Raw genomic sequence first — 15,597 nt, 5'->3', positions numbered from 1 at the left:
GATTGATGTCCAAAGGAAGGGATCCTGATTAGATTGTAAATCATAGATTTCCAAGATAAATGTCACTACTTCACACTGGATATCGAAGGGATAGACCAGTTTTATCACAGAATCATAGAACTTCTGAGCTGGTAGGGAGTTTATCTTTCTTCTGGTCTACCTGCCTTGGTTTATAGAGGAGGAAACAAGAGGCTCTGAGGTGAAGTGGCTAGCACAGAGTCCCTCTGTGAGTTAGGAACAGGGTTACAGCCTGATGTGTTTCCTCTGTAATATATGGCTTGCTTCTCCAGATTTTCCTCTTATTTCCAGGTCAGACTGCATACAATTCCATAATCTCCCTTAGCAACTTGTCATAATGTTCATGGTCCAGAATATAATTCTCAAATAAGAAATTCTGTTTTACATATATTTAAATCTCAGCCACTAAACATTTTCTGATCTTTTTTTTATGGTAATGCAGTATTTTATTTATTCTGTTCATTAATAACTAATACTCAAGAACTTTTATAATATTAATAGAACTTAATCTAAAAGAATCAACTTACTTTGTTTACATTTCAATATTGGGTACGAGAGAGAGTCAAAATAATTATGGTCAAAATTATTACATAAAAAATTATAGTCAATGCTCAGTGTTAGTCTACATACAATTTAGTTTTTGGCATATAGTTATTTAGTTGCCAGGAAGAACATTTGGTTTACTTCGTTAATAGGAATATCTCTTAATGCTGGGATGGCCTCCTCTCGGTATTTTCTTCTGCTGTTGATTTTTAGCATAGTTATCTGTGATTGTATGAATGGAGGTGAGTGGAGAGGTACTCATCATGTTTATTCCAAATAAGAGTACGTAACCAATTACTATAGTAGTGAGGAAGTAGACGGGCAGTGCAACCGCCTAGTATTTTTGAGGCCAATAGGTTAATCCTAAGGAGTTTAGCCAAGATTCAGGAATAAATGCCCACACAAGATACAGGATGAAGCCAAATTGGGAGCTTAAGAAAAGAACAAAGCCATAAATCGCTCTTTCTGGCAATGGCGACGGTGAATTTTCCACCGTTTTCCCTGCGGCTTTAGACAAACTTGGGTCCTCGAAGCGCCCACTCAGGCCCCTCCCGACAGCTCGGCCACTTCAGCGCCGAGCCCCGCCCCCCCCCGCCCCCCGCGCAAGCGCCTTCCGGAAAGCCTCCGCGGGGGCGAGAGAGGGAAAAACTAAAGGAAAGGCCGGGTCGCTACGGCGCCGCCCACCCTCGTCCCCCCGGGTCCCGCCCAGGCGCAGGCGCACCGCGACCCTTGCCGGCCCGGAGCGAGCGAGCGGGGGGGATGGCCGGATCGCTGCGCTCGCTACCGCGAAAGCGCTTTCTGATCTTTTCTAAAAGCCACTCTACCTATAATAACTTGACTACCTTAGATAAACTTAGTAGTGTGTTAAATGCAATAAACCCTTACACATGAGGAGCAAATTCATATAGATAAAAAGAGGAGTTTTGATAAAGAAGAATATCACGTTTCAGACGCCTTGCCAAAGAGGGGCCATAGCAGTCTGATCAGGGGCAGGAACATTAAAAGACCTCCCCAGATTAAGAATTCCTCATATCAGTGAGGTCATATGATACATGTCTTTCTCTGTTTGACTTATTTCGCTCAGCATAATACCCTCCAGTTCCATCCACGTTGTTGCAAATGGCAAGAGGGTTGCTGGAGGGGGGGTGGGGTGGGAGGGATGGGGTGACTGGGTGATGGACACTGGGGAGGGTATGTGTTCTGGTAAGCACTGTGAATTGTGCAAGACTGTTGAATCTCAGATCTGTACCTCTGAAACAAATAATGCAATATATGTTAAGAAAGAAAAAAAGAAGAATGTAGCAGGAGGGGAAGAATGAAGGGGGGGAAATCGGAGGGGGAGAAGAACCATGAGAGACGATGGACTCTGAAAAACAAACTAAGGGTTCTAGAGGGGAGGGGGTTGGGAGGATGGGTTAGCCTGGTGATGGGTATTGAGGAGGGCACGTTCTGCATGGAGCACTGGGTGTTATGCACAAACAATGAATCATGGAACACTATATCTAAAACTAATGATGTAATGTATGGGGATTAACATAACAATAAAAAATTAAAAAAAAAAAAAGACCTCCCCAAATTTAGATATAATTCAGTTACAGTCAAGGAATGTATTCTGGCTAAGGCAGAAAAAGCACAGAGGCTACATGAAGAGTTTTAGAAGAGACTTGAAATGTTAAAAAAAAAAAGTCATATGAAATAAAAATACTTGGGTATAAAAACCACAGAGACTTAAAAATCATGCCTGTTATAGTTTGAGGAAGCAAACAATAAGACCGTCCCTGGAGGGACAGGAGGTTGAGAGCACACTGATGTGATTACTGCCTTCTAGGGGAGGCTCAGGGGAATGTATTCATATAATAAAATCCATAAATAAATAATGCACAAATCGGATGTCACTTTATTAATTTTTAGTAAAAAAATATAATTGTCACAAGGGCAAGAAACTTAAGCTTGTATGACATATGCATATTCTCAGTGTGGGTAGTCTATACTTTATGCCTAAAAACCAAATAATAACTAGAAAGTGCCTGGGAGAGCATATAGTCAGCACAATGAAAGTTATTTAGGTGATCTTAATGGCAGTTTCATCAAGTTATGACAATCTGATGAATCGATCACCATCCTATAGGGTTAATCTCGATTTTGATCTGATGTCTATATTCATAGGTAAGGGACTCTTTCCTGGAGGGTGCTAGAAACACACTCTCAATATTAGTGTTGTAAACTCTCAAAAGTAGAACATTTCCTTTGTGATTGAGTTATATATATATATATATATATATATATATATATATATATATATTCCTTTCTCATTCATTGATTCAGAAAGTATTTAATGAATATTTACAACTTGTCAGGCATTGTGTTCATGCTGGGCATAAAAAAGGGAGCAAGACAAACATAGCCCTATGGAGATTAAAGTCTCCTGCTGTACAGAGATTAAGGTCTAGATCTTAATTGAGATTGAAGTTATACAACAAACAAGTTGTGACCAGAGTATAAATGATATAGTAGAGGAAGTTCAGGGTACTGTGGAAGCCAGTAAGAGGGACATCTGAGACTGGGGAGGTCTTCTTGTAGGAAGTGGTATGTTACTCAGGACTTGAAGGTTTTGTAGAGGTAATTTGACAATATTATGCCAAAAGTTTAAAGCTATGTCTATATTTGACACTGTAAATTTTAGATATTTATTCTAAACAAATAATCATAGATGTGTAAAAAGATATAAAACATCCTGGGTCTTGGTTTTATAAAGAGAAAAATTGGAAATAATAGAGAAATGGTTAAACAAATCATTATATATATATATTAAGCAAAATGTGATATATATTATAAACAAAATGATAATATATATATATATAATGAAAGACATACTGCACAGCTAATACAAATATTATTGTCAGAATATCTACTGTCTAAGTCAGGAGTTAGCAGACTACAGCCAGATTATGACAATGGCCTGCCATCTGCTTTGTTTTTTTAACTTTTTATTTTGTAGTAACTATGGATTCATAGGAAGTTGCGAAGATAGTGCAGCAAAGTCCTATGTATCCTTCACCTGATATCCTTCGCTGGTTACAGCTTACATATAACAGTAGTACAAGGTCAAAACTGGGAATTGACATTATTAGTACAATGTGTGTGTGGATTCCTATAATCATGACCATGATCAAGATACAGAACTATGCCATTATCCAAAGAAATCCCTTGTCCTATTCTTTTATAGTCATACTCACCCCTTCTCCCTTACCATTTCCGAACCTTGCTCTTCATCTCTGTAATTTTGTCATTTTGGAGAATGTTATATAAGTGAAATCATAACTTTTAAAATTCGCTTTTTTTTTTTCCACTCAGCATCATGTCTTTGGATGCATCTAAATTTTACATGTATTAGTAGTTCAGTTCTTTTTTTAGTGCTGAATAATATTCTATGATATGGATATATCACATTTTGTTTAACCATTCACCTATTGAAGGACTTTATGTTCGTATCCTGTTTTTGCCTGTTACAAATAAAACTGCTGTGACCATTTGTGTGTAGGTTTTTGTGTGGACATAAGTTTTTATTTCTCTGGGATAAATGCCTAGAAATGTGATTGCTAGGTCAGATGGTAAGTGTATGTTTAGCTGTTTAAATAACTGCTAAGTGCCTATATCATTTTATAATCCCCTGAACAATGTATAAGAGATCCGGTTGCTCTGCATCCTTGCCAGCATTTGGTATTATTATTGTTTTTTAATTTTAGCTGTTCTGATAGGTCTGTAGTGATATCTAATCATGTGAGATTTTGGTCAGATACATAGTTTGCACTACCACATGGTTTTGATTTCTGCAGCTATAAAACATGTCTTAAAATTGGACAGAATGATTCCTCCCACTATAGCCTTCTCTGAAAATTGTTTTAGCTTTTCTGGTTCTTTGCCTCTTCATATAAATTTTAGAATAATTTTGTCTATATCTGCAAAAAGATATGCTGGGACTATGATGAGAGTTATGTTATGTTATGTTAAGCATGTATATCAACTTAGGGAGCATTGAGATCTTTACTATGTTAAGTCTTTCAATCCATGAACACAATATGTCTACTACCTGTTTTTGCAAATAAAGTTTTATTGGAGCGCCTATATGCCTATTCATTATATACCATCATTTACATATTGTACATATTTACATATTGCTTTCTTGCTATAACAGCGGAGTCAGATAGTTGTGACAAAGACTGGCCCAAAAGCCTAAAATATTTACTCTCTGACCCTTTACAGAAAAATTTGCCAGCCTCTGGATCAGATAAATATTTATGCTATACTGTGGAAACAGCATATTACAAAACAGTATAAATGGTATGGTACCATTTTAATTTTAAATCTCAATTTTAATCACACTTACATGTATACATATGCAAAGTAAGATGACAGAAAGAATATAAAACAAAATTTTAACCCTGGTTCTTTCAGGAAAGTAGTATTAATGGTGATTTCTAAAAATTTTCTTTGTGGTTATGTCTTCTACTTTCTATCCTAGCTAGCTAAAAGGAATTTATCAAGTTAAGGAAGGATTCTCCTTTCAATTCTCTCTCACCAATCTTATAAGACTTTTTCTTTTCAGGTTTAAAGAGACTTTGAAATTATAGAAGATATGACAATCAATTGTTTATGTTAGAGATAGTCAATGATGCTTTTCCAATATGCCTTTTCAAAGTGTGGATTTAAGCAACTAAGGTTGATAAGCACAGGTAAGAAAATGCCATAGATATTAAGAGTCTTAATTCTTGGTTTATTTCGAATAATAGCAATGGAGTGAGTTTAAACTCAATAAATAAACACTTAAGGTTTATTTACCAGTTACTGCATGCAAATGCAACATGCTTAAGCCTGAACACCAATATGAGCAAATTGGTTACTGCTGAATGACCATTTCAAATTATGGATACTGGCAAAGTGAAAACTTGCATTTCACTGGCAAAGTGAAAACTTGCATTTTCAATTAGTGAAAACTCTAACCCTCTATTAACTATTACTGATGGCAGATTAACCAAGATCTAGACAGATCCAGTAACAAGTCACACCATGAGGGTAAGCTGCTATTTGAGAAATGGAGTGTATGGCATAAAATATAGTGATGATAGCTATGCTTTCATCTGGAAAGGGCTCTGATAAGATCATGAAAGACCAAAGAGGTGTTTGGAAGGGACACAGGTAACTGACGGGTTAATAACCTCCTTCATAAAGTCACAATGCACCTCAGGTGACTCCACTCTGTTCCTGCATTGATTATTTCTTAAACCCTAATCTTGATTTTTTAACTGTATTCTGCATCTACTCTGCAAGTATTCATTTATATGCTATGAACTAAAATAAATTAACATTACTTTAATAACTCTAGGAATTACACATTAATAGTTCCCTCTTCATAACCAATGAAGAAAGTTTGTATGGGGAAAAGATATGCAATTATAAAAGGCTCTGATCCTACTCAGAAGCAGGCACAAATTTTCTTAAATGAAAACATGTTTATTATATAAAGGCTGCAGATGCTCAGAACAGCTTGTCATCCCTTTGCTTTTAGGTGATGCCCACACAGCACTAAGAACAGCAGAGATCTGGCAATTTTCTAATTAAACGTGATCAATATTGACAACCAAAAGGCATCATTCTGGCCCTGGAGTAGATTTTTGGGTCACAATTATCTTATTTGTCTGTCTACATTGTTCACATTAACTGGATAAAGTGGCTGATCAAATCTCCACTTCTGTAATACCAGCCTGAAGGAGAGAAGTTTAGGGATTTGTACAACAGTAGAGAATGAATAAAAGGTGTCCATTCATTCATCCATTCTTTTAACAAAGGTTGATGATTGCTCTCTTCTACTGTGCTTGGTATATGGAGATTACAGTAATGGGTGAGGCATGGATCCTTCTCCATAAGAAGCTTAGAAATTATGATAAAAAAATAGGATGCATAATCATGCAGGTATAAGGCAGATATGTCATCAGAAATATATAAATGCAGTACTGTAGGAATTTATAGGATAAGGCATTATTTCTGTCTGAGGGGATTAGAAAGAGCTTTCTGGAGGAAGTGACCTCGAACGGGGACTTGAAGGCAGGATGTAGGTAAGGCAAAGACACAGATAGGGATGCAGAATAATTAACTAGGGTAAACTTAAGAGAGGGGGAAATTAGTGTAAGGCTTCAGGGGTGTTTTGGGGAACTCAATGGCAGATATGGAGCCAGGCCTCAGGGAGAGATTGGTGTCAAGGCTGGGAAGCAATCAGGAACTCGAAGTTCTTTTATTTTTGCTTCATTTTTTTCTCTCTATAGACTTGCTTTCTTTGCTTCTCCACTCACACAGTGGACTATAGCCACTCCCAACTCTTTAATTAAAAGACAGCAAAGAGGGGTGCCTGGGTGGCTCAGTCAGTTAAGCGTCTGACTCCTGATTTTGGCTGAGGTCATGATCTCAGGGTTGTGAGATCGAGCCCCGCTTTGGGCTTTGCTCTGGGCGTGGAGCCTGCTTGAGATTCTCTCTCTCCCTCTGCCCCTCCCTACCCCCCCCCCCCCCCCCCCCGCTCAAGCAGGCACGTGTGCTCTCTCTCAGATAAATAAATAAATAAATAAAAAGACAGCAAAGAGAATCTTCTTGCCCTACATTTATGTCAGTCTCATGAACCACAGCAAGGAGAGTGAAGTCACAAATTAACATAGCTTCCAGGGGAAAATCTGGAAGTTCCTCACTAAGGATAGATAACTTGCATGCTGGTCAGGTATTTCCTGATGGTGATGTACTGTAGGATGTGTGGGGAATTGTAGAACAGTGCAATTGGAATACAGGTTTAGAAGGGCAGTTGAGGAAAAATAATGAAAGACTTTGGGGAATCACTGAGAAGAGTAGTAATATAAAATGAATGCTCTGGATAAATTAATTTGACAGCACTGAGTATGATAAAATGAAGTATAGATTTCCTTTTGTCTTATTTTTGTATTCATTGATCTCGCTGCATTATGTGCACCTTTGTAAGCCACTTTAACTTCTTTGGAAACAAGATGAAAGATGATACAATAATTGTCAATTTTTTAAAAAAGAATACGGGTGATAGGTAATAAAAATTCAACTTAGAATTTGTGTTATCCACTAATTTGTTCTGTGATTATTCATTGTCACTAAACCACTCTGGGTTCAATTTTTCTAGTTTTTAAAAAATGTGAGTTTCAACTAGAAAAATGACTCTGTGTGCCCTTCATTCCACTTGCCTCATCCAGATAGTATTAAAGTTCTTGGCACTTTCCCTCTGAGCTTGGACTGGGCATCAGAATCTTTCTCCATTCTCTAGGCAGCTCATAAACACCAGTCCACTGCAGGTATCACTGGAGGCCAAAATATTTGCCATCTCTCAACTACGATTCTAAAGTGTTAGGTTTTCATAATATCACAGGATGCAGATGGAACTTTTTGCCAACCCCCTTGTTTTACAGATGAGAAAACTGAGACCCAGAAAGAGTAAGTGATTGGCATAACATCACACAAGCTAGTAAGTTATAGCCTGAGATTAGATTTTTCTTTTAGTAATTTTAATGAAAAATTGTTTTTGCTGTTATAATCCTTCCTCTATGTGATCACTTAGTTTGATTTGGAATTGTTCTTTTAAATAATGCAACTGAGTTACTGAGGGTCTTTTTTTTTTTTAAATTTTATATTTTCTAACAGACTGATGAGACATAACTACCTGAATTCACATTTTCTGGTTAATGAAATGTGATTTTTAGTGGACCACCACCGACATTCCAGAATTCAGCAATTAGGCAAAAGCCATGTTTTTAATATTGTGAAATTGGAACTTTAACCAGTTTATGAATTGGCAACTCTGGGTACACACTGTACTTGGTGTTCTGTTATTCTTATTTTCCTCTTCTTGCCTGTGTGCCCTGATTTCTCAGCTGCTGTGGGAGTGCAAAATTAGAATCCTAGAGATGCAAGATTTTTCAGGTCACCTGATCTGGTCTTTGGAGACCAGGGAGATGAACCTCTTTGTCAACGAAGACAGGAAACTACCAAACTCATTCTGAATGAACTCAACAGATGCAGACCAGATCAGGATCATATATCCTCCTTTAGTACAGACATTTGTTTTAGTTTATAAACCCCTTGTAGGTGATACTCATTCTGCTGTGTTGCCATTATTTGTTCACTGGTTTAATCTCCCCTTGGAGGCCCTTGAGGACAGGAATGTATATCTGTCATTGCTTAGAGTATCCAACACATATTAGGAGTTGATAAATGTCCATTGTTCAATGAACGATGCAGCTGCTCATTGAATTCTATTTTGTTATGAAGCATAGTGGAAGCTCTTTTCTTTTGCTTGGCCCCTTCAGAGGGGCCCACATCCCCGGTGCCTCAGCACAAGAACTAATAGAAAAAGACCAATCAGGAAATATTTGTTGAATGAAGAGATGAATAAAAGATGACTTCACATCTCTTGAAAGTCTCCTCACACGTTCATTCTTGTGTTATCCCTATTTTCCCAATTTGTATTGATGTATTAAAGATATTTTTCCCCATATGAACCTATTCATGCCCTGTTAAACTTCAAAATATTAGTCAAACTAGAAGACATAATAGGCAGAGAATCCCAATTATATCATAGCTTCTTGTGCTGGGGCCTTTCCTTATATTGCCAATTAAATTTAACAAACAATCTTGAACATCTCTGTGTATAAGGCACAGCCGATGGGGCAGATAGTTAAGGAATTTTAGCAGAGGAATGACTTGACCAAACACCCTGTTGGCCCTTCAATATGACCAGTCTTTGCTAACTCCTTGGCAGTCACCATGTTTCCTCCCATGTCTGGGATTCCCTCTCCTGTTGTTGCTCTCCCTAGGCATCCTGGCTATTGGGTCAAACATCCCGAGTGTGAATTCTGACTACTACCACTACTACTACTGCTGCCTAGTTGTGTGACCTTGGCCATGTTTCTTAATCTCTCTGTGTCTCAGTTTCCTCGTCTGTAAAATGGGCATGCTTATACTTAGGAGGTTTCTTGGTTAGGAGTCTATGAAATTATGCACACAAAGTGCTTACCACAGTGCCTGGCACACAATGAACGCCAATCATTTTCATTATTAGTATAAAAAGGCTTTCAGTCTGCATTTCCTCATTCCCTAATCTCTGTTCAAGGCCCAGCTCAAATGTTGCTACCGCTACGAAGATTTCTCTGCTGCCGGTCAACCTGATCTTTCCCTTTTCACATGTCTTTAGTGTGTACTCTACCTCACAAGTACTCCCTTGTTCCAGGGCAGTAGGCAAGGTTTCCTGGTTTTCCAATGGCCTGTGGCACACAGTTTAGCACTTGGATATAAAGATATTTAATAGCATTCTGCCTTGTTCATGATATAATTATTCCCTGCCTTTGTCTTCCTTTCAAATGAAGTTTAAGCAACATGTGAAGCTAAGCAACAGGACGGGTGTAAGGTAAAACACAGAATCTTAGAAAACACTTTCTGATTTAACAAGGGCTGAAGGGGCCGGGCCACACCCTAGCTTTCTCTCTCTCCAACGGTTTTTTTCTCTTGTTAACTCCTGAGTTCAGTTGGCTTTCTGATTTAAATGAGCCCATTTTTCTTAAGCTGCTGCCATCGATTTCTGGGCATACAACACTGTTACAATCATTGGTTTGTGAAGGTTTTTGGTGTCAGATTCCCCATTTCCTCAGTCTAAACCCTCAGCATTCTGCACAGCCGTACGGAATTGGCATTTCTATCTTAACCACATCCAATCAGCTTGGGAAATGGCCAAATCCAGGGTCTTTTACCCATTAATTCAAACAGTTGTAGGAAAAGTCTCAAGGATTTGTCAGCCAATTGTGGGCTATGCAGGACAGAGTTGTCTTTCCCTGAGTTAGTGGGGTCTTCATCCCCTGCTTCACGTGTTTTCCTAGCCCTCAGCTATAGACAGCCCACCAAATTGTGGAGGGATGACACACACAAATTCTAGATAGTGGTTACTTTTGGGGGCGGAGGATAAGAGAGAGAATGGAGATGGGAAGCGAAAGTAACAGAGGGACTTTCAAGTACAATGCTAACATTCCCTAAATTGTCAGTGGTTGCTTGCAGGTGGGTTGTATTAGTTTTTTTATACTCTGCAATATAATAATTTTGTATGTATTTAATATACATTTTTTTAAAGTAGAAAAACTGGGAATTATAAGCCTATGAATATTTTCTCCCTTGCCATCTTTGTCCTGCATTCAAAATGCAATCATCCAAGAATTCTCAAAATTAATATTAGAAAGGTCATCTTGTGCTGCCCACCTTGTCATCTTAGTTTTCAAACTACCAGTTCTTAGGATTCTGTTGTAGGTGCCTCAAGCACCATCCAGAGAGGCAAAGGGAATTCAATAGGTAGAGTCTGGGCTCCTCACCCCTTTCAAATACATTTGATTCTGTTTTACATGTTAAGATTCTGGGTTAGAAATGGTTAAAAAACCAGGAAGGAGAGCATTATAGCTATTTCTGGTTTTTGAAAGCTACCAAATGAAATTAGACTGCAGGTTGCTTGAGGCAGTCCAAGTTTATGCCTTTCTGCCTGATGTCCCAGGGGAATTACTTACTAATGGCCCCTCCTTTCATTCTTTGATGGTCTTGGTTTGGATCATAAATTGTAAGGTATCCTAGTTACAAAGAGTACTTTTCTAACAACTTTATCTAAGATTGCAAAGGACTAGTTCCCAAAGCTGAAGCACGGCATGAAAGAAATGAAGAGGACCAATTAGGGAGCTTTCTTGATCTGTTTTTTTTCAAGCTTTTTTTTTTTAAAGCAGAATTTCTCCTGGGTTTATTTCTTTTTAACCATTTTTTCCTAAGGTATCATTTGCAGATTCCTCACCTTATTGGTCACTGCTCTTTTTTTTTTTTTTTAAAGATTTTATTTATTTATTTGACAGAGAGACACAGCGAGAGAGGGAATACAAGCAGGGGGAATGGGAGAGGGAGAAGCAGGCTTCCCGCGGAGCAGGGAGCCCGATGTGGGGCTCGATCCCAGGACCCTGGGACCACGACCTGAGCCGAAGGCAGACGCTTAACGACTGAGCCACCCAGGCGCCCCATTGGTCACTGCTCTTGATGTGTTTCAGTTTTTGTTTCCCCCAGCGTCTCCAGAAGTAAAAATGATCTTTCAAATGTCGTCTATTCAGGGTGGATTAAAGAGGCTCTCAGGATTGTAGAATATGTGTATAAAAAGGAAATAAAAGATCATCAAGACCATCCCAGTTGGATGGATATGGGGAACTCTACTGTCAGGCACCTACGTAGGACTCATTAGGGAAACTCGCTTGTTCTTGGAGATTCTTATTAGGTTGCTCTGGCTGGCACCTGACATGGGAAGCTGAATTTTAGCAATCTCCAGTGATTCTGTTGCTTGGCCATTTTTGGGGAATCCCCAGGGAGCTTTGTATGGTATTACATATCATAAAAAGATATGTAATTATCTTAATTATTCTAAATGCTGCCTTTCCTCTTATCAAATAAATATCACTTGTCTCCCTCATATTTAATATTTATCAAATCTATAGGTGCTATTGTGACTAATCAAAATACAGTGTGTTTAAAAGTTGTCCAATCCATAATAGCTATTTGTCTTTTCCCCCCCAACAAATAACTACCAAGAATACAAACTATCATGTATAAATCCGATACCTTATTTTAGTTTATCGTTGGGTCCTTACAGTCTGAAACAGTGAAGACTTATTACAATTCACTTAACTTTACAGAGAAGGCCAGATAAACCAAATGTCACAAACCTAGGTCATGGCCAGTGGTGTGTGCTGGTAAATGTTTAATAAGCAGCTCTCTGTTGAGGGTGGCAGGCAGTGGGGGAAGGGGGGTAGGAAAGAAAGCCCTGATTTGTAAAGTTTATCAAATTTCTGTAATGTAAATATTTTTACCATGACTACCACCGTGACTTTATTCAGTTTGGAACTGGGACAAGATGCACATAATTGGCACTTGCTGAGCTAGTGCAGGCTGGCTCTAGCAGACCACCGGGCTAACTGAAAATCGAGTTTTCATGACTCCTAACTCAATGTTCCTTTCATTACTCTGCAAATGAAGCTGGCCTGTTAAGAAGCCCTGGTAGCACATTATTTTGGGAATCAGGGGCTAGCATTTTGTTTATGAACTCTGGAGCCACATAAATGTAAAATCATCCATGTCTGAATCCCTGTGGGGTTTCCTCTTGCCTCCATATCACCCTGTTCTGACCTTAGAGTTGCCACTTTGGGCTCTCCAGATTTCCATGGACTTTGCCTTCCTTCTTAGCCTGGTTCTTATGGTACAGTCTAGTTTATCTTCAGGGTAGCAGCTTACCAGATCTCCACTTTGGTGTGGGTCAGCCCACTTAACTATGATTTTAAGGTTTTATTAAATCTAGTTCCCCAGTGGTCCTGTGGTGTCTTTGACAAGCGTAGACTCTGTTAATTTTTATTAACTCTCCGTAATATATTGCTTTCCGAAGTGGATTCTAAAAAACAATAGTCCTTAAAGACGTTCAGTGTAGCAAAGGGTTTCATGGTTGAAGAGGAATGGGAAATGTGGGGCACTACTGTACTATCTCTGTCCCCCACACCTTTGGAAAATCACAGTCCATATTCACAGATGAATGTCTGTGAACAGTCTTGCAGACAGATGTACACTTACTTTGGTCTGAACTAGCTTCTCCAAAATTTATTCAAGCATGGACTCTTTCATCACTGACCCCTATTTCAATCCACAGACTATGCTTTGGGAAATGCTGAACCAGCAGCATCGGTCTTAGGGCATTTCAAAATTTACATTTCATGTTGGATTACTCTCTACTTTCCCGCATCCGAATGATGGCTCCCTTTGCCCCATTTGAATGGCCAATGGAGAAACACTGACAGACTGAGATCAACGACTGACCCAGCCCTTCAGGCTTCAGTGGCCAGCTCTGTCCATCTTCTAGGATTCCTTTTACTCCTCCTTTGGATGGCTTACCCTGCATAAAAGAAGGGTCTTTCTAATATAAGAATCCATTTTTACATGGAAGAACTATCAGACCATACTTCTGTTTTCTTTACTCCTATCTACCTGACGAGAGTGGGTGGCACAAGAATGGGCAGATGTGAGTGAGGATAAAGAAGTCGGGGTTGAAGGAAATAGGGTAATAGAGGACCTGGACAGGCATGGAGAGGAATTTAAGGTAAGAAACAGGAAATGGAACAGCTGCCCTCTTTCTTTTGTTCTTGAGCAACTTCTTCAAGAGAAAGAAGTAGTGACTTTATTGAAATAGCTCATTTATAAGGCATTTGTTTCTTTTCCTTAGATGATGACATGGCTTTAAGTTTGAGCCACACCTAATGTGACCCAGGTGGCTTCAGTAAACCCGCTCCTGCCGTGCATTCTTGCATTGGTAATCCCTGACTTCTTTGCCTCTTTCTCCTGTGGAGCTCCTGTGCTGGATTCATTGCAGCTGAGCTACTGGGTACTCAGCCTCAGTCCCATGGCAATAGCCGTGAATTTCCTCCTTGAACGGGGTGATATCCTTGGAGAATCCAACCTGCCCAAAAGGAACAATAAGGTGACTAGTATTTTTTTTTTCATGAGTGCCCAATGGAATTATATCATTGCTTCTAATTTCTCTCCATGAGACTTCTTGTCTGGGGAATATCTACTCCACAATTGATTAAATCTGTATCTGCAGGGAATAGAAATACTTTACCAACCATCATTGTTCTGAATAAGTGTGCCTGTCCCAAGAGCCAGTGAGAGAAATGTGGGAATGTTTTAATGCTGCGTCTTCCATTGCCTCGGTTCACCCCTATTTGCTTTGAAGAGATGCTTGCTGTCATGAATGCCCTGCAGCCTGCCTCCTCAGCCGGCCTGGCTGTTTATGATTGCCAAACATTCATCTGCAGCCCGCGCACTGCAAGGCTTCCTATTCGAATTCCCAAAGCTTCTCCAGTTAGGTCTCGTTTTTTTTTTTTTTATCTTTATTTACCTGATCTTGCAATATGGTAGGGTCATGGCGTACTCACCTTTTTATGGGACTTCCTTGGAATGCGCTCTCCTGCTCACACCTGAGAGCAGGTTTGTTAAGAAAACTGATTCTTTATAAGAGGCCACCTAATTTGGAGAGTAAATGTTGAAACCTTCTTAATCTTTTCCTTCCCTTGTGCCTTAGCTGTTTCTCAGAAATCCCTGTGGAACTTAGATGGAGACCGTGGTTGGAATTGCTAAATGATTATATTACAAACTGTTGAGTCTGGTACTCCCCAGTGACTAGCTGAGCTGAGTGCACAGGTGTACTCAGTACACAGGGCACACAGGTGTTCTGAGTAGGTTTTAATCATTTCCATGTTTTCTCTGCCTTCTTATCCTTGGTCCCGTATTAACAGCTGGTCTTCCTACCCACAATGCATCTGGAGGCACGGAGGGGGCTGTTCGGACACGTTTATTCCTGGTAAGAGTTCAATGCCTCTTTCAAATTATACCGATTCTTGTTTTTCTTCTTGATACTTGAATCTCTGACTCTATTATTTGGTGTAAATCTCTGTTATTTGGTGTTTGCTATTTCTTTTGGGTTACGTGGCTTTTGGCCGTTTGAACTTATCTCTGGCTTATAAATTGTTTTCTATTCCTAAGTTCTTGTCTGGGTATTCTCTCTGACTTCCACACTCCTTAAAATTTTGGATGAATGATGTTCATGTTAGTCCTGACTGATGTGAAACCCTATGGGCTGGGCTGGGCCCCTTAACCTAGGGAGAAGGGAGTTTTGAAATTTTAGAACCAAATGTCCTTAGTTCTTTGCTTATTGCTAGCCTAGGGACAGTGGGTGAGACCCTCCAGGTAACATGGTAATGCAGCTCGTGCCACACTAGTAGCACTCATGGTTCAGCTAGTAGAAATAAAGTTGGAGCCACTGAGGCTTCATTTGCAAACACTCTGGGATTAAACGTCTAGCTTGCCCACCCCCATACTGCTATTGATCTTGCTGCTAAAGAAATTCAAGTAGGATTCTAACAGGCT

The 15,597-nt window shown here is 39.3% G+C and overlaps 1 pseudogene; it reads right to left on the bottom strand.

The window, feature by feature from the left end:
• Positions 1-651: 651 nt before the first annotated feature.
• On the bottom strand, positions 652-14,595 carry LOC116625244 (annotated as a pseudogene).
• Positions 14,596-15,597: the final 1,002 nt, after the last annotated feature.

Source organism: Phoca vitulina, unplaced genomic scaffold (genome assembly GCF_004348235.1).
Source record: "Phoca vitulina isolate PV1807 unplaced genomic scaffold, GSC_HSeal_1.0 scaffold75, whole genome shotgun sequence".
Taxonomy (NCBI): Eukaryota; Metazoa; Chordata; class Mammalia; order Carnivora; family Phocidae; genus Phoca; species Phoca vitulina.
Note: the sequence above shows the minus strand (reverse complement) of the source record. Positions and strands in the feature narration are given on the sequence as shown.